Source organism: Pinus tabuliformis, chromosome 8, assembly GCF_031772625.1.
Source record: "Pinus tabuliformis cultivar Carrire ecotype Pingquan chromosome 8, CPIR1, whole genome shotgun sequence".
In the NCBI taxonomy this organism is placed as follows: Eukaryota; Viridiplantae; Streptophyta; class Pinopsida; order Pinales; family Pinaceae; genus Pinus; species Pinus tabuliformis.
This window is the reverse complement of record NC_142294.1, coordinates 1469181485-1469189347: the sequence shown is the minus strand read 5'-3', so window position 1 is coordinate 1469189347 and position 7863 is coordinate 1469181485.

The window sequence follows — 7863 nt, the reverse complement described above, 5'->3', positions numbered from 1 at the left end:
GGAGAGATACAATCCCTCAAATGAAAATGAACCTACTACTTTCTCCACTCATGCAAAGAAGAAAAATAATGTTGGTCCAAGGAGACAGGGTCAAGGATTCAAGCAAGGATTCAAATAAGGAAGGAAAGGAAGGTGCTTTAATTGTAACAAGTTTGGTCACTATGCTAGACAGTGTCCTCACAAGAAGAATACTCAAAGGGATGATTGGTTGATTAATAGTGGAGCCTCAACGCATTTCACTATGTACAAAGAGGCCCTCTCAAATTTGATTGAAAAGAAGACTAATTTGGAGATCATTCTTGGAGACAATGCCACCTACCCAGTGAAAGGGATAGGTACAACCACTCTTCACTTGAATCAAAGTCAAACCATTCATCTACAAGAAGTATTGTATGTGCCCGATTTGAAGAAGAACCCAGTGTCTATTTCTGTGAAGGAAGATAAAGGCTTCGAGGTAGGATTCATTGATGTAAAGGTACATATTTGGCAAAGAAACCCTAAAGATGCATTTACACTTGGATTTAGGGTTGATGGTCTATATCGAGTTGGAGGAAGTCCTTCGGGAGCCTTGACTTGCGATGCTTCACTTCAATCTGAGCTATGGCATTGGAGATTTTCCCACCCTCATTACAAAGCCTTACTTGGGGTAAGAAAGGTGGTCACAGGTATGCCCGATTTCAACATGAATCATGAAGGAGTTTGTTAGGGTTGTGCAGCTGGGAAACTTACTAGGGGACCATTCAATTCAAGTGAAAGCCAAACTACCAATATTCTTCAATTGGTCCATTCTGACCTATCTGGTATGTTGTCCGTAACATCATTGGGAGGATACTTATACTATGTAATTTTTGTGGATGAATTCTCTCGCAAAACATGGATCTATTTCTTGAAGAAGGATGAAGTGTTCAAATGGTTCCATTCTTTCAAATCCTTGGTGGAAAATCAATCATTGAAGAAGATCAAAATATTGAGGACCGACAATGGAACTGAATATGAATAAAATGAATTCAATGACTTTTGTAGAGAGGTCGGCATTAAGAGGGAGACAATTGTTCCATACTCTCTTGAGTAGAAAGGAGTTGTTGAAAGGAAAAATCGAACAATTATGGAAGGCATTCGTGCCATGCTCCATGATTAAGGTATAACAAAGTTCTTATGGGGAGAAGCTACCAAAATTGTCGTCTATGTTCAAAATAGGAGCCCACATCAAGCTCTAGATTTCAAGACATTGGAAGAAGCTTTCACTGGTAAGAAACATGATGTTTCTCATTTTAGAATTTTGGTTGTCCTGTATATTTTTAAGTGCCTAAAGAGAAAAGAAACAAGTTGGAAGAATCTGGGAGGAAAGGTACATTTGTGGGCTATAGTGAAAATTCAAAGGCATATAAAATCTATCTGTTTGGTCAAAGGGACATGGAAATAAGCCATGATTTTACCTTCGATGAAGACACTACCCTTGGGAAAGCCAGAGATTTCCACATTCCATGGAAGGATAATGATGATGATGCAGAAAAGCAGGATGAACCTCCGACAGATGAGCCTATGCCCGATGTTGAAGGCATGATGGATCCCATTGATCCACCTCCTGGTGATCCCTCTACCTCAAGGAAAATACCTTTGTGGCTCAAAGATACTCTTGAAGATGTTGAAAGGCATACACCTCCAAGAGGGACATTTCGTGAAAGTCAAAAGCCAAATAATTATCAAGGGTACTTAGATGCTATGAGTATTATTGTTCAATTTGAGGCATGTACATTCAAAGAATCCGTAAAGCACCAAGTTTGGAAGGATGCAATCAATGAAGAGTATGAATCTATCATGAAAAATGATGTATGGGATGTGGTGCCTAGACCGAAGGACAAGTCCGTAGTCACCTCAAAATGGCTATACAAAATCAAACATGGAACAAATGGGAGTGCTAAGAAATACAAGGTTAGGTTCATTGCTCGAGGCTTCTCTCAAAAGGAAGGAGTGGACTATGATGAGATATTTGCACCAGTTTCCCGATATACCACTATCCGATCTATTATTGCTCTTGTTGCCACTCAAGGATGAAGCCTACATCAAATGGACATTAAGACTACTTTCTTGCATGGCTCACTTAAGGAGGAAGTCTACTTGGAACAACCTCAGGGGTTCGAAGCAATGTTACCAGACTCAGAATCGGCAATAAATCGGCGAGGCAAAAGAGCGAAGAGTTTTAATCGGATCGGGAAAAAATCGGCAAAAAATCGAGAATACTTATGAAAAATAGTTCCAGCAATTTTTTTGAGATCTTATGAAAAATACTTATGATAAAGTGGGAGTGAATTTTTTTGATAAAAAATCTTGAGCTTTTTGTTTGAAACATGTGATATTAATAAGTCATAGTATTGGCCCATAGTATTGTAACAAAATCTATTTACACATTAAAAATCTCTATAATAAAGTAAAACTGAAACTCCATGATTAAAAATTTTGTTCTTGTAATTTTTTAATTTTAACCCATATAGATATATAATAAAATAAGTTAGAGTTATCATAGATTAATGGTTATCTTTACTAACTATTTCATTTGATTTGTATGATTGACGCTAGTGATTTGACCTTAAAAACATTAAATTAAATAAAGTAAAAGCTGGTATCTTCTATGAGACAAAAGCTCACACAAGTTGCTGTTAAGACGGGACAACCTGGCCAACTTGCATTTACAAACTCTCGCTTGACCCAATTTTGAGTGGTTTACAAAGACGACACAGATAACGCTGACGAGAACCCGACAAAGCAACTCAGTCACACAATGCCTTCCGTTCACCCCTAAATAAATATACGTTAAATGTGTAACAATACAACCAGAGATATCTAGCAGAACTGGGTGTAGCTATAGCAATGCAATTTCATCATCGTCAATCAAAATATCTAGCGTGGAGCGTGATCATCGATCGAATATTTAGCGGAATCTCGCGGCTTCTACGATGATTGATTCTATAACCTAGGGTTTCCAATTTCTGTAACGGTCTTTCACTTCTGAATCACTACGTTTCTCCCTTCCTGAAAAAAATATAAAATTAGCAGTGCTTCTGTTCCAGGAATGCTGCGTTGGCTTATCTGATATTTTATTCTAATTGTTGCCAATCTTCGTTACAGTTATACAGATGATGAGCAATGGTAAAGAGCAGCCGCTAACTCAATCTGCTCCTGCTGCTTTCCACGACCATTGCAACCTGGAGAAAAAAGAAAACGCGGAATCGGCAAAATCGAAATAATCGCCATACTCGCGAGTACGCGGATTTGACTCGCAGAGATTCGACTCGGATCTTTTCACCGCCGACCCGAGTATGACTCGCGATTAATCGCCAAAATCGGCAATTCCTGTTTCACTGATTCGAAGTACAAGATCAAAGGACACATGTATGCAGGTTGAAGAAAGCCCTCTATGGGTTGAAGCAAGCCCTTAGGGCTTAGTATGAGAGGATTGATAACTATGTTATGAAGCTGGGATTTACGAGGAGCAATGTTGATCCTAGCCTATAATTCAAGGTTCAAAAGGACATGCCTCTCATTTTGGTCCTTTATGTAGATGAACTATTTTTGACAGGTGTAGACCCTCTCATTTATCAATGCAAGAGGGATTTTGCTTCCAAGTTTGAGATGAAGGACCTAGGACTGATGCATTACTTCCTAGGCTTGGAGGTATGGAAAAACCCAGGAGAGCTTTTCCTTTCTCAAGGAAAATACATTGTGACGCTGCTCAAGAGATGTGGGATGGTGGATTGCAAGTCTATGTCTACTCTGATGGAACTCAACTTCAAGAAGCTATGTGGTAGTGTTGCTGGGCCCACATTGGAAAACCCTTCTGAATATAGACAACGTGTGGGGGCCTTGATGTTCTTGGTAAACTCCCATCGAACATATGGTTCATTGTGAATACGTTGAGTCAATTTATGGTCGAGATTCATCACATACATTGGATTGCTGCTAAGAATCTCCTAAGATATCTTCATGGCACAATCAACTATGGACTGAGATACATTGCCAGGAATTTGAGGCTACATAGATATATTGAAGTTGACGGGGCTGGTAGTGTTGTGGATCGAAAAAGCACATCTTGATGTTGTTTCTCATTTGGTTTGCTTCAATTTCTTGGATGACTTGGAAGCAGAAATCAGTTGCTCTAAGCACCGCAAAGGCCGAATACATTGCAGCCAGTATTGCCTACTGTGAAGTTGTTTGGTTGAGGAAGCTCTTTAATGAGCTATTTGAGCATGTGCTAGATACCACCGTGATCTTTTGTGAGAACTAGAGTGGGATTCGCCTATCAGAGAATCATGTGTTTCACAATCGCTCCAAGCACATTGATATCAGGTACCACTTTATTCGGGATATGGTACAATAGGGAGCAATAAGGCTCCAATACATCAAGACTGATGGACAAGTCCCAAGCATCCTCACGACGTCCTTAGGGAACGTAAAATTCTTAGCCTTCTGAGAGAGACTTGGAGTCATGGAAAGACACTCTCATGAGGGTCCTGCTTGAGTTGGACATTGAGCTTTGTGAGCTCCTGGGGGCTTGGGGTATTTCTTGGAGCTATGAGCAACCATAGGGTGAGTGGTTCACGTTCCCCTATTGGTGCGTTGCGTACAGGGTGAGTGGTTCACCTTCCCTTGTGATACCCCATTTTGGTTGACATGTGTGTAGGGTGAGTGGTTCACCTTCCCCTACGATTGATGACACATGTGTGTAGGATGAATGGTTCACCTTCACCTATGATTGACATATGCATAGGATGAGTGCTTCACCTTCACCTATGATTGACATATGAATAGGATGAGTGGTTCACCTTATCCTATGCATATGAGCAGGATGTGTGGTTCATCTTCTCCTGTTGATGCCCCAACATACATCCTACTTATGTAGTCTGGGACTCATGGGAAGTGCCTCTCATCTGGCCAATGAGTTGGGAAAAGTGGTTAGGGGCCATAGCACTACCGATGGATGCATCATGTACTGTCGTACTCCTTATTGCTAGGATGCATGGTGTTTAACAACTTGATCTGGGATCAAGTCTAATTGAGGTTCTACCTCTGGATTGACTTTTGTCAGTGGAGAGTGGTAAGGTCTTGTGACTCACTCTCGATCGATTCTTCTTCATTATTCATAGCAACATTCAACAGAGCAGAGTTGAGATGAGATTCAGATATTTCTCATGACGACAGGATGGCATGATGATCGATGATGATGGATGGATTGGCAAGTGGAATTCTCTTTGGTTGAGAGGGAGTGTTAAAATTGGAAACTAGGGCCGAATTCCACCTTGAGACAACTCATTTAATGGAGATAATGATTGCATTAAATTCTTCTTTTAGAGAGGACCAAAATTGATATAAAGATCATCTAATTTGGACAAGCAGAAGTGTGTTTTTGAATTTATTCCCACACATGTGAAAATTGTTCGAGTCAGCCACATCATCATCCAGGCTCATGAAGCCCAATGGACATGTCACTTCACCCTCATTGACTTGTATAAATACAAGTGACCTCTCACCTCATTTGGCATCATCATCACTCACACATTCTTCTCTCTCCTCTCATTGATTCGTATAGCTATTGGGCATACTGTCTCTCTCACATGTGTGGCAAAGGAGGTCGAGTTTCTAGATAGAGTTACAGAGCTGAAAATTTTAGGAGCTGACCAAGTTTGACTAGTGTTGACTAGGGACTCTTGACCAATTTTGATTACGATTTTTGGAGGATTATTTTTGTTTCCCCAGGCTGCATTACTAGGCATAGAAATCAAGAAAATATGGGCACTTTGACTAGCATTGACTTTAGGGTTGACTACAACTTTGATTGCAGAAAGTTATAGGAGACACTCTCTTTTGACCGAATTTGACTAGACTTTGAAGGACTATTTTGGGCTGAATTTGACTAACAAGGCCAAATTTGTAATATCCCAAATTTTAATTTTTAGCATTAGAGATGAATTTGGGGAGAGGATGCAATTCCGGCACTGGGACTTGGGAGGAGGCTCTAGTGGAAACTGGGGACCACAAAAAAGAAAAATTCGACCCAAAGAGAGAACTCGTACTCTTGGAAGAGAGAGGAAAGAGAAGAGAGTGTGAATTAGGAGAGAGAGAGAGAGTGGGGACCACAAGGAGAGAAGGAGCCACGAATTATAAATAGAGCAAGAGGCACTCATTTTGGTCATGCATTCATCTATTCAAAAATGTGTCTTTGACATAGCATGCTTGAGTGGCAACCCAGTCTGCAAGTGTTGTTTAGCACACGAGTGTCATTGAGCGGAGATCTCAACCCTTGCTTCGGTGGAATTTGAGTGTTAGCCCAAGGAGGGAGTTCCATCCTTCTCCGATTGTTCCAGCAGTGGGAGTGCGAGTTTGTGTGGAGGCACTAGTGGCAGCGCAGGGGTTGCGCAGTGTTTGGAGGAGACACACTTGGGAGTTGAAGAGTTAAGGGAGTTTGGGCCTAAAACTTGAGGTGGAGTTCGAGGAAGTGTTTTGGGGCCTTTTCCAGCATTTTTGCGGAGCAACAAACACATTATTTGCTACAAGTTACATCTTCTGATTGTGGAGGAGGGCCAAGCATTTGGGGTCAATTTTGGAGCGTCAAAACTAGGATAAACCCTTTCTGGGTTTTTGACACCTCAGAAATAATTTGGCAAAATTACTTGTGCAAATTTGAGGCGTCAAACAGGGGCCCCAATTCAGGCAGCAGCTAGAGGATCTAGGGGAAATTTGGGCTGAAATTCTGAGGTGGCCAATTCCTTTGTGGGTTTTTTTTGGTTTCTTGGTGCATAGGCCAGGGTTAATTTCCTAGAATTTTCTAAGCACTAGAGGAGGCCCTAACGACTATTATTTGTTGGGGACAACCATATTGCATGTTAGAGCAACTGATTTCATCAACTGGATTGTTAGCTTGCCTTGAGCAAGTCCATGTGCATGCTTTCTGATTTTACCTTTGCACCCAACAATTATATTAATAAAATGTCTCAGCATAATGCAATTTATGGAGATTTTTGGTTGTTTGATGTGCTGTAAATTTTTGTGTATGTTTTTACTATGTTTTCTTTGTTTATCATTGTAAATTTCCATAAGGAATATTATAGTGGTATCAAAGCCATAATATTGGCTCAGCCTATGGGAAACCCTTCGTTTTATGAAAAGACCAGAATAAAAAGCTAAGATATCATGGGATCCAAAGAAAGGTTAGAATGAAACAACATGGTGGTAACCTTGAATGAGGTGATTAGGATGCAAAAAATGATGATTAATGTGGTGGAGAATTTGATTCATTCCGCAATTGGGATTCCAGACATGATTGCAACTGATCTTGAGTTATTGGGAGCAAACTGGAGGGCATACCAATCATTCAGTCATGGAATTCAGGCATCCCTCTCTTTTTGGGAGTTCTGTGAACTAAGAGGCATGCACAAACCAATGGAGGTTCAGTGGAATTTTGCAGGGATGATGAGGAGGATTAAGGAAGAAGAGAGAGAGTAGTTCAAGGAGCCATGGTTGGCAAGGAGACAATTTAGCATACACTCGTTGATGAGATGCCATCCGTTGTTGAGGTATCCATTGATGAGGGAACTCGAGTTGTGACCAACTTCTTAGGTGATAGTAGCGCACCATAGGTTGATGAGGTGCCGAGAGCCATCTCCACTATTGATGAGGGAAAAAAGGTACAGGGGCATCCAAATCTAAGATAGAGTTGCCAGACAGTAGTCACCAACAACTAACTGGTGAGCATGTTTGCATTTGGGTTGTCTAAGGAGGAGCAGTTGGAGACTCATGCCGAGCCCATGACGGAGGAGGATGTGCAGCCATCCTTTGTGCTAGCCATTGATGAGGAGTGGCGTAGAGATC